This window comes from Cryptomeria japonica, unplaced genomic scaffold (genome assembly GCF_030272615.1).
Source record: "Cryptomeria japonica unplaced genomic scaffold, Sugi_1.0 HiC_scaffold_34, whole genome shotgun sequence".
NCBI classification, from domain to species: domain Eukaryota; kingdom Viridiplantae; phylum Streptophyta; class Pinopsida; order Cupressales; family Cupressaceae; genus Cryptomeria; species Cryptomeria japonica.
In genome coordinates, this window is record NW_026728856.1 from 214,201 (window position 1) to 230,489 (window position 16,289).

Sequence of the window (16,289 nt, forward strand, 5' to 3'; positions counted from 1 at the left end):
TTTTTGTCTCGCATCCCACTTTTGGCCTGTGGCCTTTTCGGGGTCGATTCTCGTTTTGGGCATCAGAGCATGTTTCTTCTCCTAAAACCCAATATTTGTTTATTAAGTCTCGGAACACATTTTTGTTCTCGTGGACCCATCATGGGTCTTGGAACGCATTTGTGGTCCTTGGGTCCCATTTTGCATCCCGAAACTTGTGTTTTGGTGCTTGATCCCTATTTTGGGTGCCCACCTTGCACCAAGTGCGCACCCGGGGCAAACCGAGCGCCTTGGTGCACCGGGGCAAGATCGAGCGTGCACCCGAGGCGCCCCGAACATGCACCAAGGTGCACTCGGCCCACATGTGAGCGCAGGTCGTTGCGCCCGAGGTGGTGTGTGGGCACCGCGTTGCAGACGGGACACTGCACGCACACGACGCCCCGTCCAGGTGCACGCACGTAGGCCGGGCCGGGTGCACACCCGACGCCCTAGCAAGGTGCGCGCACCCGGGCAGGGCTCACACTTGGCGAACGGGGCGCACTTCGCGAGGGAGGGTGTGCACCTCGACGGGGGTGGGTGGCCGGGGTGGATTCGCACGTGGGTCGCGGTTTGCTAAGTACACACTGCGACAAGCTCATAACGGGTGCGATCATACCAGCGTTAGTGCACCGGATCCCATCAGAACTCCGCAGTTAAGCGCGCTTGGGCCGGAGTAGTACTGGGATGGGTGACCTCCCGGGAAGTCCCGGTGTTGCACCCTTTTTTAGTTTTTCGCCGGGCGTCGCAATGCTATTTGAATAAACCTTTTGCCCGTTTGCGTTCTCGTCGGGGCCGGGCCGGGCCGGGGTGCGCTGCCCGCACTACCGCGCGCGCGGGGGCGACACCGAGCGCGCACCCGAGGCGCCCCGAGCACACAGGCCACGGTGCAACCCGGGCGTTGTGCGCGCACCCCGGTGCGCCCGAGGTGCTGCGCGCGCACCCAGGTGAAATCGGTGTGCACCTCGGCCAGTGCGCGCTCGGTCGAGTCGCGCACGTTGGCCAAGGTGCACGGTGATGTTTCTTACTCTAAGGTTCCGCACCAGACGCCCGGGACAGGTGAGCGAAGCTGGGCGGGGCCGGGTGCGCGGCCGGGGCAGGTGCACGCAGCTGGAGAGAGCTTTGGAGCACACCAGAGGTGCGCACCTTGGAGCACACTTCGGAGCGCACCAATGATGCGCTCCATTCAAAAGTTTCCTGAAAAGGCAAAAAAAGTTGAGATTATAGAATTTCCCACTTGAGAGATTGTAAAAAAAAAAAATTTAAAATGAAGGAAACGCGGGTGCCAAGGTGTGCGCGCCCGGGTGCGCAGCCCAGCCAAGGTGTGCGCACCAAGGCGCCCACCCTGGCGAAGGTGCACGCAAGGTGCGCACCCGAGGCAAACCGGACAATTAACCCAACTTTCGACTTCGCGCGCACCTGCGCACCTTGGAGCGCACTTCGGAGCGCTCCTTGGTGCGCACCAATCTTGGGCACCTCGGAGTGCACCATGGCGCCCACCAAGGTGCGCACCCGGGGCAAACCGAGCTCCGACTTCGTGCGCACCTTGGAGCGCACGAAAGGTGCGCACCATGGCGCCCACCAAGGTGCGCAGCCCAGCCAAGGCGTGCGCATCAAGGTGCGCACCCTGGCGAAGGTGCGCACCCGGGGCAAACCGAGCTCCGACTTCGTGCGCACCTTGGAGCGCACAAAGGGTGCGCAACCCAGCCAAGGTGTGCGCACCCCGGGCAAACCGAGCTCCGAATCGTGCGCACCTTGGAGCACACTTCGGAGCCCTCCTTGGTGCGCACCGATGTTGCGCACCTCGGAGCGCACCCGGGGAAAACAATGCAATTAACCCGACTTTCGACTTCGTGGGCACCTCGGAGCGCTCTCGGGTTCGCACCTCGGAGCACACCGAGGTGCGCACCTTTGATGCGCTGCCTTCACCAATTTCCAGAAAAGGCAAGAAAACATTGAGAAGGTGTGCGCACCGAGGTGCCCACCCTGGCGAAGGTGCACGCGAGGTGCGCACCCGGGGCAAACCGGGCTCCGACTTCGTGCACGCCATGCTGCGCACCTTGGAGGGCCATGGTGCGCACCTTGGAGCACACTTCGGAGCGCTCAATGGTGCCCAACCCAGCCAAGGTGCCCACCGCGGCGAAGGTGCACGCGAGGTGCGCACCCGGGGCAAACCGGGCTCCGACTTCGTGCACGCCGCACCTTGGAGCACACTTCGGAGCGCTCCTTGGTGCGCACCAGGGCGCGCAACCCAGCCGAGGTGCCCACCCCGGCGAAGGTGCACGCGGGGTGCGCACCCGGGGCAAACCGGGCTCCGACTTCGTGCACGCCATGGTGCCCACCGCGGCGAAGGTGCACGCGAGGTGCGCACCCGGGGCAAACCGGGCTCCGACTTCGTGCACGCCGCACCTTGGAGCACACTTCGGAGCGCTCCTTGGTGCGCACCAGGGCGCGCAACCCAGCCGAGGTGCCCACCCCGGCGAAGGTGCACGCGAGGTGCGCACCCGGGGCAAACCGGGCTCCGACTTCGTGCACGCCATGGTGCCCACCGCGGCGAAGGTGCACGCGAGGTGCGCACCCGGGGCAAACCGGGCTCCGACTTCGTGCACGCCGCACCTTGGAGCACACTTCGGAGCGCTCCTTGGTGCGCACCATGGTGCCCACCAGGGCGCGCAACCCCGCCGAAGGTGCACGCGAGGTGCGCACCCGGGGCAAACCGGGCTCCGACTTCGTGCACGCCGCACCTTGGAGCACACTTCGGAGCGCTCCTTGGTGCGCACCAGGGCGCGCAACCCCGCCGAAGGTGCACGCGAGGTGCGCACCCGGGGCAAACCGGGCTCCGACTTCGTGCACGCCATGGTGCGCACCAGGGTGCCCACCGCGGCGAAGGTGCGCACCCGGGGCAAACCGGGCTCCGACTTCGTGCACGCCGCACCTTGGAGCACACTTCGGAGCGCTCCTTGGTGCGCACCAGGGCGCGCAACCCAGCCGAGGTGCCCACCCCGGCGAAGGTGCACGCGAGGTGCGCACCCGGGGCAAACCGGGCTCCGACTTCGTGCACGCCATGGTGCCCACCGCGGCGAAGGTGCGCACCCGGGGCAAACCGGGCTAGGACTTCGTGCACGCCGCACCTTGGAGCACACTTCGGAGCGCTCCTTGGTGCGCACCATGGTGCCCACCAGGCCGCGCAACCCAGCCAAGGTGTGCGCACCCGGGGCAAACCGGGGTCCGGCTTCGTGCACGCCGCACCTTGGAGCACACATCGGGGCGCTCCCGGGTTCGCACCGGCGTTGCGCACCGTGGTGGGCACCTCGGAGCGCACCGTGGTGGGCACCTCGGAGCACACCAAGGTGGGCAGCGAGGTGCGCACCTTTGATGCGATGCCTTCACTAATTTCCATAAAAGGCAAAAAAAAACGAGATTTTAAAATTTCCGTTTTGAAAGATAGTGAGAAAAAGGGAATGCTGGTGCCATCTTGAGCCCGCCCTGGTGCGCAGCCCAGCCAAGGTGTGCGCACCAAGGTGCCCACCCTGGCGAAGGTGCGCGCCCGGGCAATTAACCCAACTTCCAACTTCGCGCGCGCCAGGGTGGGAGCGCACCCAACAACCGGGCCTGGGAAGAGCCAATGCGAGAAACCCCACCAAACGCTCTGACAAAAAAAGAGGGGGCGCTCCAGTAACCCCGCTTCGGAGCGCACCCTGGGCAAACCCAGCCAGGGTGCCCACCCCGGCCAAGGTGCAGGCGAGGTGCGCACCCGGGGCAAACCGGGCTCCGACAACGTGCACGCCGCACCTTGGAGCACACTTCGTAGCGCTCCCGGGTGCGCACCTCAGAGCACACCAAGGTGGGCAGCGAGGTGCGCACCTTTGATGCGCTGCCTTCACTAATTTCCAGAAAAGGCAAAAAAAAGAGGAGATTTTAAAATTTCCGTTTTGAAAGATAGTGAAAAAAACGGAACGCGGGTGCCATCTTGAGCCCGCCCTGGTGCACAGCCCAGGTAAGGTGCCCACCCTGGCAAAGGTGCGCACCCGGGCAATTAACCCTACTTCCGACTTCGTGCGCGCCAGGGTGGCAACCGGGCCTGGGAAGAGCCAATGCGAGAAACCCCACCAAACGCTCCGACAAAAAAAGAGGCGGCGCTCCAATAACCCCGCTTCGGAGCGCAGCCGGGGCAAACCCAGCCAAGGTGCCCACCCCGACGAAGGTGCACGCGAGGTGCGCACCCGGGGCAAACCGGGCTCCGACAACGTGCACGCAGCACCTTGGAGCACACTTCGAAGCACTCCCGGGTGCCCACCGGCGTTGCGCACCGTGGTGGGCAGCGAGGTGCGCACCTTTGATGCGCTGCCTTCACTAATTTCCAGAAAAGGCAAAAAAAAATGAGATTTTAAAATTTCCGTTTTGAAAGATAGTGAAAAAAACGGAACGCGGGTGCCATCTTGAGCCCGCCCTGGTGCGCAGCCCAGGCAAGGCATGCGCACCAAGGTGCCCACCCGCGGTGCACGCCCGGGGCAAACCGGGCTCCGACTTCGTGCAGGCCGCACCTTGGAGCACACTTCGGAGCGCTCCTTGGTGCGCACCATGGTGCCCACCAGGGCGCACCCGGGGCAAACCGGGCTCCGACTTCGTGCACGCCGCACCTTGGAGCACACATCGGAGCGCTCCCAGGTTCGCACCAGCGTTGCGCACCTTTGATGCGCTGCCTTCACTAATTTCCAGAAAAGGCAAAAAAAAACGATATTTTAAAATTTCCGTTCTGAAAGATAGTGAAAAAAACGGAACGCGGGTGCCATCTTGAGCCCTTCCTGGTGCGCAGCCCAGGCAAGTTGTGCGCACCAAGGTGCCCACCCTGGCGGAGGTGCGCGCCCGGGGCAATCCGGGCTCCGACTTCGTGCACTGCATGGTGCCCACCAAGGCGCGCAACCCAGCCAAGGTGCCCACCGCAGCGAAGGTGCACGCGAGGTGCGCACCCGAGGTGCACACCCGGGGCAAACCGAGCTCCGACTTCGTGCACGCCGCACCTTGGAGCACACTTCAGAGCGCTCCTTGGTGCGCACCAGGGCGCGCAACCCAGCCAAGGTGCTCACCCCGGCGAAGGTGCACGCGAGGTGCGCACCCGGGGCAAGCCGGGCTCGGACTTCGTGCACGCCGCACCTTGGAGCACACATCGGAGCGCTCCCGGGTTCGCACCAGCATTGCGCACCTTTGATGCGCTGCCTTCACTAATTTCCAGAAAAGGCAAAAAAAAAAAAAAAACGAGATTTTAAAATTTCCGTTTTGAAAGATAGTGAAAAAAACGGAACGCGGGTGCCATCTTGAGCCCGCCCTGGTGTGCAGCCCAGGCAAGTTGTGCGCACCAAGGCACCCACCCTGGCCAAGGTGGGTCACGGGGTGGGTCCTAGGGTGGGTAACGGGGTGGGTACTAAGGTGCGTGCCAAGGTGGGTCATGGGGTGGGTGCCAAGGTGGGCACCAGGGTGGGTGTGCACCAACCCTAGCCAGGGTAGGTCACGGGGTGGTTGTCGGGGTGGGCGTCAAGGAGCCAAGGTGGGTGGCAAGTAGCCAAGTTGCGTGCCAAGGTGGGTGTCGGGGTGGGTGCCAAGGATCCAAGGTGGGTGCCAAGGAACCAAGGTGGGTGTCTGGGTGGGTGCCGAGGTGGGAGCCAGGGTGGGTCCCAAGGTGAGTGCAAAGGTGGGTGCCAGGGTCAAGGTGAGTGCCAATGTGGGTTCCAAGGTGCCAGGGTCAGGGTGAGTGCCAATGTGGGTTCAAAGGTGCTAAGTTGGGTGCGAGGTTGGGTGCGAGGGTGGGTGGGTGCCAAGGTGTGCTAGGTGGAAGCCCGGGTGGGTCGGCATCCCATGGGTGTCGAGTTGGGTGCCTGATGGGTGCTTCTTGTCAAGTTTTAGTCGTCGGGACTCATTTCGAGCCTTAGAGGTCGTTTCTTGTCCGGTTGCCCTGTCTTCGACCTGGGAACCCAATTTTGGTCCTCGGGTCCCATTTTTTTTTGTCTCGCATCCCACTTTTGGCCTGTGGCCTTTTCGGGGTCGATTCTCGTTTTGGGCATCAGAGCATGTTTCTTCTCCTAAAACCCAATATTTGTTTATTAAGTCTCGGAACACATTTTTGTTCTCGTGGACCCATCATGGGTCTTGGAACGCATTTGTGGTCCTTGGGTCCCATTTTGCATCCCGAAACTTGTGTTTTGGTGCTTGATCCCTATTTTGGGTGCCCACCTTGCACCAAGTGCGCACCCGGGGCAAACCGAGCGCCTTGGTGCACCGGGGCAAGATCGAGCGTGCACCCGAGGCGCCCCGAACATGCACCAAGGTGCACTCGGCCCACATGTGAGCGCAGGTCGTTGCGCCCGAGGTGGTGTGTGGGCACCGCGTTGCAGACGGGACACTGCACGCACACGACGCCCCGTCCAGGTGCACGCACGTAGGCCGGGCCGGGTGCACACCCGACGCCCTAGCAAGGTGCGCGCACCCGGGCAGGGCTCACACTTGGCGAACGGGGCGCACTTCGCGAGGGAGGGTGTGCACCTCGACGGGGGTGGGTGGCCGGGGTGGATTCGCACGTGGGTCGCGGTTTGCTAAGTACACACTGCGACAAGCTCATAACGGGTGCGATCATACCAGCGTTAGTGCACCGGATCCCATCAGAACTCCGCAGTTAAGCGCGCTTGGGCCGGAGTAGTACTGGGATGGGTGACCTCCCGGGAAGTCCCGGTGTTGCACCCTTTCTTAGTTTTTCGCCGGGCGTCGCAATGCTATTTGAATAAACCTTTTGCCCGTTTGCGTTCTCGTCGGGGCCGGGCCGGGCCGGGGTGCGCTGCCCGCACTACCGCGCGCGCGGGGGCGACACCGAGCGCGCACCCGAGGCGCCCCGAGCACACAGGCCACGGTGCAACCCGGGCGTTGTGCGCGCACCCCGGTGCGCCCGAGGTGCTGCGCGCGCACCCAGGTGAAATCGGTGTGCACCTCGGCCAGTGCGCGCTCGGTCGAGTCGCGCACGTTGGCCAAGGTGCACGGTGATGTTTCTTACTCTAAGGTTCCGCACCAGACGCCCGGGACAGGTGAGCGAAGCTGGGCGGGGCCGGGTGCGCGGCCGGGGCAGGTGCACGCAGCTGGAGAGAGCTTTGGAGCACACCAGAGGTGCGCACCTTGGAGCACACTTCGGAGCGCACCAATGATGCGCTCCATTCAAAAGTTTCCTGAAAAGGCAAAAAAAGTTGAGATTATAGAATTTCCCACTTGAGAGATTGTAAAAAAAAAAAATTTAAAATGAAGGAAACGCGGGTGCCAAGGTGTGCGCGCCCGGGTGCGCAGCCCAGCCAAGGTGTGCGCACCAAGGCGCCCACCCTGGCGAAGGTGCACGCAAGGTGCGCACCCGAGGCAAACCGGACAATTAACCCAACTTTCGACTTCGCGCGCACCTGCGCACCTTGGAGCGCACTTCGGAGCGCTCCTTGGTGCGCACCAATCTTGGGCACCTCGGAGTGCACCATGGCGCCCACCAAGGTGCGCACCCGGGGCAAACCGAGCTCCGACTTCGTGCGCACCTTGGAGCGCACGAAAGGTGCGCACCATGGCGCCCACCAAGGTGCGCAGCCCAGCCAAGGCGTGCGCATCAAGGTGCGCACCCTGGCGAAGGTGCGCACCCGGGGCAAACCGAGCTCCGACTTCGTGCGCACCTTGGAGCGCACAAAGGGTGCGCAACCCAGCCAAGGTGTGCGCACCCCGGGCAAACCGAGCTCCGAATCGTGCGCACCTTGGAGCACACTTCGGAGCCCTCCTTGGTGCGCACCGATGTTGCGCACCTCGGAGCGCACCCGGGGAAAACAATGCAATTAACCCGACTTTCGACTTCGTGGGCACCTCGGAGCGCTCTCGGGTTCGCACCTCGGAGCACACCGAGGTGCGCACCTTTGATGCGCTGCCTTCACCAATTTCCAGAAAAGGCAAGAAAACATTGAGAAGGTGTGCGCACCGAGGTGCCCACCCTGGCGAAGGTGCACGCGAGGTGCGCACCCGGGGCAAACCGGGCTCCGACTTCGTGCACGCCATGCTGCGCACCTTGGAGGGCCATGGTGCGCACCTTGGAGCACACTTCGGAGCGCTCAATGGTGCCCAACCCAGCCAAGGTGCCCACCGCGGCGAAGGTGCACGCGAGGTGCGCACCCGGGGCAAACCGGGCTCCGACTTCGTGCACGCCGCACCTTGGAGCACACTTCGGAGCGCTCCTTGGTGCGCACCAGGGCGCGCAACCCAGCCGAGGTGCCCACCCCGGCGAAGGTGCACGCGGGGTGCGCACCCGGGGCAAACCGGGCTCCGACTTCGTGCACGCCATGGTGCCCACCGCGGCGAAGGTGCACGCGAGGTGCGCACCCGGGGCAAACCGGGCTCCGACTTCGTGCACGCCGCACCTTGGAGCACACTTCGGAGCGCTCCTTGGTGCGCACCAGGGCGCGCAACCCAGCCGAGGTGCCCACCCCGGCGAAGGTGCACGCGAGGTGCGCACCCGGGGCAAACCGGGCTCCGACTTCGTGCACGCCATGGTGCCCACCGCGGCGAAGGTGCACGCGAGGTGCGCACCCGGGGCAAACCGGGCTCCGACTTCGTGCACGCCGCACCTTGGAGCACACTTCGGAGCGCTCCTTGGTGCGCACCATGGTGCCCACCAGGGCGCGCAACCCCGCCGAAGGTGCACGCGAGGTGCGCACCCGGGGCAAACCGGGCTCCGACTTCGTGCACGCCGCACCTTGGAGCACACTTCGGAGCGCTCCTTGGTGCGCACCAGGGCGCGCAACCCCGCCGAAGGTGCACGCGAGGTGCGCACCCGGGGCAAACCGGGCTCCGACTTCGTGCACGCCATGGTGCGCACCAGGGTGCCCACCGCGGCGAAGGTGCGCACCCGGGGCAAACCGGGCTCCGACTTCGTGCACGCCGCACCTTGGAGCACACTTCGGAGCGCTCCTTGGTGCGCACCAGGGCGCGCAACCCAGCCGAGGTGCCCACCCCGGCGAAGGTGCACGCGAGGTGCGCACCCGGGGCAAACCGGGCTCCGACTTCGTGCACGCCATGGTGCCCACCGCGGCGAAGGTGCGCACCCGGGGCAAACCGGGCTAGGACTTCGTGCACGCCGCACCTTGGAGCACACTTCGGAGCGCTCCTTGGTGCGCACCATGGTGCCCACCAGGCCGCGCAACCCAGCCAAGGTGTGCGCACCAAGGTGCACGCGAGGTGCGCACCCGGGGCAAACCGGGGTCCGGCTTCGTGCACGCCGCACCTTGGAGCACACATCGGGGCGCTCCCGGGTTCGCACCGGCGTTGCGCACCGTGGTGGGCACCTCGGAGCGCACCGTGGTGGGCACCTCGGAGCACACCAAGGTGGGCAGCGAGGTGCGCACCTTTGATGCGATGCCTTCACTAATTTCCATAAAAGGCAAAAGAAAACGAGATTTTAAAATTTCCGTTTTGAAAGATAGTGAGAAAAAGGGAATGCTGGTGCCATCTTGAGCCCGCCCTGGTGCGCAGCCCAGCCAAGGTGTGCGCACCAAGGTGCCCACCCTGGCGAAGGTGCGCGCCCGGGCAATTAACCCAACTTCCAACTTCGCGCGCGCCAGGGTGGGAGCGCACCCAACAACCGGGCCTGGGAAGAGCCAATGCGAGAAACCCCACCAAACGCTCTGACAAAAAAAGAGGGGGCGCTCCAGTAACCCCGCTTCGGAGCGCACCCTGGGCAAACCCAGCCAGGGTGCCCACCCCGGCCAAGGTGCAGGCGAGGTGCGCACCCGGGGCAAACCGGGCTCCGACAACGTGCACGCCGCACCTTGGAGCACACTTCGTAGCGCTCCCGGGTGCGCACCTCAGAGCACACCAAGGTGGGCAGCGAGGTGCGCACCTTTGATGCGCTGCCTTCACTAATTTCCAGAAAAGGCAAAAAAAAGAGGAGATTTTAAAATTTCCGTTTTGAAAGATAGTGAAAAAAACGGAACGCGGGTGCCATCTTGAGCCCGCCCGGGTGCACAGCCCAGGTAAGGTGCCCACCCTGGCAAAGGTGCGCACCCGGGCAATTAACCCTACTTCCGACTTCGTGCGCGCCAGGGTGGCAACCGGGCCTGGGAAGAGCCAATGCGAGAAACCCCACCAAACGCTCCGACAAAAAAAGAGGCGGCGCTCCAATAACCCCGCTTCGGAGCGCAGCCGGGGCAAACCCAGCCAAGGTGCCCACCCCGACGAAGGTGCACGCGAGGTGCGCACCCGGGGCAAACCGGGCTCCGACAACGTGCACGCAGCACCTTGGAGCACACTTCGAAGCACTCCCGGGTGCCCACCGGCGTTGCGCACCGTGGTGGGCAGCGAGGTGCGCACCTTTGATGCGCTGCCTTCACTAATTTCCAGAAAAGGCAAAAAAAAATGAGATTTTAAAATTTCCGTTTTGAAAGATAGTGAAAAAAACGGAACGCGGGTGCCATCTTGAGCCCGCCCTGGTGCGCAGCCCAGGCAAGGCATGCGCACCAAGGTGCCCACCCGCGGTGCACGCCCGGGGCAAACCGGGCTCCGACTTCGTGCAGGCCGCACCTTGGAGCACACTTCGGAGCGCTCCTTGGTGCGCACCATGGTGCCCACCAGGGCGCACCCGGGGCAAACCGGGCTCCGACTTCGTGCACGCCGCACCTTGGAGCACACATCGGAGCGCTCCCAGGTTCGCACCAGCGTTGCGCACCTTTGATGCGCTGCCTTCACTAATTTCCAGAAAAGGCAAAAAAAAACGATATTTTAAAATTTCCGTTCTGAAAGATAGTGAAAAAAACGGAACGCGGGTGCCATCTTGAGCCCTTCCTGGTGCGCAGCCCAGGCAAGTTGTGCGCACCAAGGTGCCCACCCTGGCGGAGGTGCGCGCCCGGGGCAAACCGGGCTCCGACTTCGTGCACTGCATGGTGCCCACCAAGGCGCGCAACCCAGCCAAGGTGCCCACCGCAGCGAAGGTGCACGCGAGGTGCGCACCCGAGGTGCACACCCGGGGCAAACCGAGCTCCGACTTCGTGCACGCCGCACCTTGGAGCACACTTCAGAGCGCTCCTTGGTGCGCACCAGGGCGCGCAACCCAGCCAAGGTGCTCACCCCGGCGAAGGTGCACGCGAGGTGCGCACCCGGGGCAAGCCGGGCTCGGACTTCGTGCACGCCGCACCTTGGAGCACACATCGGAGCGCTCCCGGGTTCGCACCAGCATTGCGCACCTTTGATGCGCTGCCTTCACTAATTTCCAGAAAAGGCAAAAAAAAAAAAAAAACGAGATTTTAAAATTTCCGTTTTGAAAGATAGTGAAAAAAACGGAACGCGGGTGCCATCTTGAGCCCGCCCTGGTGTGCAGCCCAGGCAAGTTGTGCGCACCAAGGCACCCACCCTGGCCAAGGTGGGTCACGGGGTGGGTCCTAGGGTGGGTAACGGGGTGGGTACTAAGGTGCGTGCCAAGGTGGGTCATGGGGTGGGTGCCAAGGTGGGCACCAGGGTGGGTGTGCACCAACCCTAGCCAGGGTAGGTCACGGGGTGGTTGTCGGGGTGGGCGTCAAGGAGCCAAGGTGGGTGGCAAGTAGCCAAGTTGCGTGCCAAGGTGGGTGTCGGGGTGGGTGCCAAGGATCCAAGGTGGGTGCCAAGGAACCAAGGTGGGTGTCTGGGTGGGTGCCGAGGTGGGAGCCAGGGTGGGTCCCAAGGTGAGTGCAAAGGTGGGTGCCAGGGTCAAGGTGAGTGCCAATGTGGGTTCCAAGGTGCCAGGGTCAGGGTGAGTGCCAATGTGGGTTCAAAGGTGCTAAGTTGGGTGCGAGGTTGGGTGCGAGGGTGGGTGGGTGCCAAGGTGTGCTAGGTGGAAGCCCGGGTGGGTCGGCATCCCATGGGTGTCGAGTTGGGTGCCTGATGGGTGCTTCTTGTCAAGTTTTAGTCGTCGGGACTCATTTCGAGCCTTAGAGGTCGTTTCTTGTCCGGTTGCCCTGTCTTCGACCTGGGAACCCAATTTTGGTCCTCGGGTCCCATTTTTTTTTGTCTCGCATCCCACTTTTGGCCTGTGGCCTTTTCGGGGTCGATTCTCGTTTTGGGCATCAGAGCATGTTTCTTCTCCTAAAACCCAATATTTGTTTATTAAGTCTCGGAACACATTTTTGTTCTCGTGGACCCATCATGGGTCTTGGAACGCATTTGTGGTCCTTGGGTCCCATTTTGCATCCCGAAACTTGTGTTTTGGTGCTTGATCCCTATTTTGGGTGCCCACCTTGCACCAAGTGCGCACCCGGGGCAAACCGAGCGCCTTGGTGCACCGGGGCAAGATCGAGCGTGCACCCGAGGCGCCCCGAACATGCACCAAGGTGCACTCGGCCCACATGTGAGCGCAGGTCGTTGCGCCCGAGGTGGTGTGTGGGCACCGCGTTGCAGAGGGGACACTGCACGCACACGACGCCCCGTCCAGGTGCACGCACGTAGGCCGGGCCGGGTGCACACCCGACGCCCTAGCAAGGTGCGCGCACCCGGGCAGGGCTCACACTTGGCGAACGGGGCGCACTTCGCGAGGGAGGGTGTGCACCTCGACGGGGGTGGGTGGCCGGGGTGGATTCGCACGTGGGTCGCGGTTTGCTAAGTACACACTGCGACAAGCTCATAACGGGTGCGATCATACCAGCGTTAGTGCACCGGATCCCATCAGAACTCCGCAGTTAAGCGCGCTTGGGCCGGAGTAGTACTGGGATGGGTGACCTCCCGGGAAGTCCCGGTGTTGCACCCTTTTTTAGTTTTTCGCCGGGCGTCGCAATGCTATTTGAATAAACCTTTTGCCCGTTTGCGTTCTCGTCGGGGCCGGGCTGGGCCGGGGTGCGCTGCCCGCACTACCGCGCGCGCGGGGGCGACACCGAGCGCGCACCCGAGGCGCCCCGAGCACACAGGCCACGGTGCAACCCGGGCGTTGTGCGCGCACCCCGGTGCGCCCGAGGTGCTGCGCGCGCACCCAGGTGAAATCGGTGTGCACCTCGGCCAGTGCGCGCTCGGTCGAGTCGCGCACGTTGGCCAAGGTGCACGGTGATGTTTCTTACTCTAAGGTTCCGCACCAGACGCCCGGGACAGGTGAGCGAAGCTGGGCGGGGCCGGGTGCGCGGCCGGGGCAGGTGCACGCAGCTGGAGAGAGCTTTGGAGCACACCAGAGGTGCGCACCTTGGAGCACACTTCGGAGCGCACCAATGATGCGCTCCATTCAAAAGTTTCCTGAAAAGGCAAAAAAAGTTGAGATTATAGAATTTCCCACTTGAGAGATTGTAAAAAAAAAAAATTTAAAATGAAGGAAACGCGGGTGCCAAGGTGTGCGCGCCCGGGTGCGCAGCCCAGCCAAGGTGTGCGCACCAAGGCGCCCACCCTGGCGAAGGTGCACGCAAGGTGCGCACCCGAGGCAAACCGGACAATTAACCCAACTTTCGACTTCGCGCGCACCTGCGCACCTTGGAGCGCACTTCGGAGCGCTCCTTGGTGCGCACCAATCTTGGGCACCTCGGAGTGCACCATGGCGCCCACCAAGGTGCGCACCCGGGGCAAACCGAGCTCCGACTTCGTGCGCACCTTGGAGCGCACGAAAGGTGCGCACCATGGCGCCCACCAAGGTGCGCAGCCCAGCCAAGGCGTGCGCATCAAGGTGCGCACCCTGGCGAAGGTGCGCACCCGGGGCAAACCGAGCTCCGACTTCGTGCGCACCTTGGAGCGCACAAAGGGTGCGCAACCCAGCCAAGGTGTGCGCACCCCGGGCAAACCGAGCTCCGAATCGTGCGCACCTTGGAGCACACTTCGGAGCCCTCCTTGGTGCGCACCGATGTTGCGCACCTCGGAGCGCACCCGGGGAAAACAATGCAATTAACCCGACTTTCGACTTCGTGGGCACCTCGGAGCGCTCTCGGGTTCGCACCTCGGAGCACACCGAGGTGCGCACCTTTGATGCGCTGCCTTCACCAATTTCCAGAAAAGGCAAGAAAACATTGAGAAGGTGTGCGCACCGAGGTGCCCACCCTGGCGAAGGTGCACGCGAGGTGCGCACCCGGGGCAAACCGGGCTCCGACTTCGTGCACGCCATGCTGCGCACCTTGGAGGGCCATGGTGCGCACCTTGGAGCACACTTCGGAGCGCTCAATGGTGCCCAACCCAGCCAAGGTGCCCACCGCGGCGAAGGTGCACGCGAGGTGCGCACCCGGGGCAAACCGGGCTCCGACTTCGTGCACGCCGCACCTTGGAGCACACTTCGGAGCGCTCCTTGGTGCGCACCAGGGCGCGCAACCCAGCCGAGGTGCCCACCCCGGCGAAGGTGCACGCGGGGTGCGCACCCGGGGCAAACCGGGCTCCGACTTCGTGCACGCCATGGTGCCCACCGCGGCGAAGGTGCACGCGAGGTGCGCACCCGGGGCAAACCGGGCTCCGACTTCGTGCACGCCGCACCTTGGAGCACACTTCGGAGCGCTCCTTGGTGCGCACCAGGGCGCGCAACCCAGCCGAGGTGCCCACCCCGGCGAAGGTGCACGCGAGGTGCGCACCCGGGGCAAACCGGGCTCCGACTTCGTGCACGCCATGGTGCCCACCGCGGCGAAGGTGCACGCGAGGTGCGCACCCGGGGCAAACCGGGCTCCGACTTCGTGCACGCCGCACCTTGGAGCACACTTCGGAGCGCTCCTTGGTGCGCACCATGGTGCCCACCAGGGCGCGCAACCCCGCCGAAGGTGCACGCGAGGTGCGCACCCGGGGCAAACCGGGCTCCGACTTCGTGCACGCCGCACCTTGGAGCACACTTCGGAGCGCTCCTTGGTGCGCACCAGGGCGCGCAACCCCGCCGAAGGTGCACGCGAGGTGCGCACCCGGGGCAAACCGGGCTCCGACTTCGTGCACGCCATGGTGCGCACCAGGGTGCCCACCGCGGCGAAGGTGCGCACCCGGGGCAAACCGGGCTCCGACTTCGTGCACGCCGCACCTTGGAGCACACTTCGGAGCGCTCCTTGGTGCGCACCAGGGCGCGCAACCCAGCCGAGGTGCCCACCCCGGCGAAGGTGCACGCGAGGTGCGCACCCGGGGCAAACCGGGCTCCGACTTCGTGCACGCCATGGTGCCCACCGCGGCGAAGGTGCGCACCCGGGGCAAACCGGGCTAGGACTTCGTGCACGCCGCACCTTGGAGCACACTTCGGAGCGCTCCTTGGTGCGCACCATGGTGCCCACCAGGCCGCGCAACCCAGCCAAGGTGTGCGCACCAAGGTGCACGCGAGGTGCGCACCCGGGGCAAACCGGGGTCCGGCTTCGTGCACGCCGCACCTTGGAGCACACATCGGGGCGCTCCCGGGTTCGCACCGGCGTTGCGCACCGTGGTGGGCACCTCGGAGCGCACCGTGGTGGGCACCTCGGAGCACACCAAGGTGGGCAGCGAGGTGCGCACCTTTGATGCGATGCCTTCACTAATTTCCATAAAAGGCAAAAGAAAACGAGATTTTAAAATTTCCGTTTTGAAAGATAGTGAGAAAAAGGGAATGCTGGTGCCATCTTGAGCCCGCCCTGGTGCGCAGCCCAGCCAAGGTGTGCGCACCAAGGTGCCCACCCTGGCGAAGGTGCGCGCCCGGGCAATTAACCCAACTTCCAACTTCGCGCGCGCCAGGGTGGGAGCGCACCCAACAACCGGGCCTGGGAAGAGCCAATGCGAGAAACCCCACCAAACGCTCTGACAAAAAAAGAGGGGGCGCTCCAGTAACCCCGCTTCGGAGCGCACCCTGGGCAAACCCAGCCAGGGTGCCCACCCCGGCCAAGGTGCAGGCGAGGTGCGCACCCGGGGCAAACCGGGCTCCGACAACGTGCACGCCGCACCTTGGAGCACACTTCGTAGCGCTCCCGGGTGCGCACCTCAGAGCACACCAAGGTGGGCAGCGAGGTGCGCACCTTTGATGCGCTGCCTTCACTAATTTCCAGAAAAGGCAAAAAAAAGAGGAGATTTTAAAATTTCCGTTTTGAAAGATAGTGAAAAAAACGGAACGCGGGTGCCATCTTGAGCCCGCCCGGGTGCACAGCCCAGGTAAGGTGCCCACCCTGGCAAAGGTGCGCACCCGGGCAATTAACCCTACTTCCGACTTCGTGCGCGCCAGGGTGGCAACCGGGCCTGGGAAGAGCCAATGCGAGAAACCCCACCAAACGCTCCGACAAAAAAAGAGGCGGCGCTCCAATAACCCCGCTTCGGAGCGCAGCCGGGGCAAACCCAGCCAAGGTGCCCACCCCGACGAAGGT

The 16,289-nt window shown here is 63.9% G+C and overlaps 3 non-coding genes across 3 annotated transcripts; all 3 read left to right on the plus strand.

Annotated features, from left to right (window-relative positions):
* Positions 1–620: 620 nt before the first annotated feature.
* On the plus strand, positions 621–739 carry LOC131861999 (5S ribosomal RNA). Its single transcript, XR_009361028.1, has one exon. It is a non-coding gene; the product is annotated as a 5S ribosomal RNA (ribosomal RNA).
* Positions 740–6,631: 5,892 nt separating this feature from the next.
* Positions 6,632–6,750, plus strand: LOC131862000 (5S ribosomal RNA). The gene has a single exon (XR_009361029.1). It is a non-coding gene; the product is annotated as a 5S ribosomal RNA (ribosomal RNA).
* A 5,915-nt stretch (positions 6,751–12,665) lies between these two features.
* Positions 12,666–12,784, plus strand: LOC131862001 (5S ribosomal RNA). Its single transcript, XR_009361030.1, has one exon. It is a non-coding gene; the product is annotated as a 5S ribosomal RNA (ribosomal RNA).
* Positions 12,785–16,289: the final 3,505 nt, after the last annotated feature.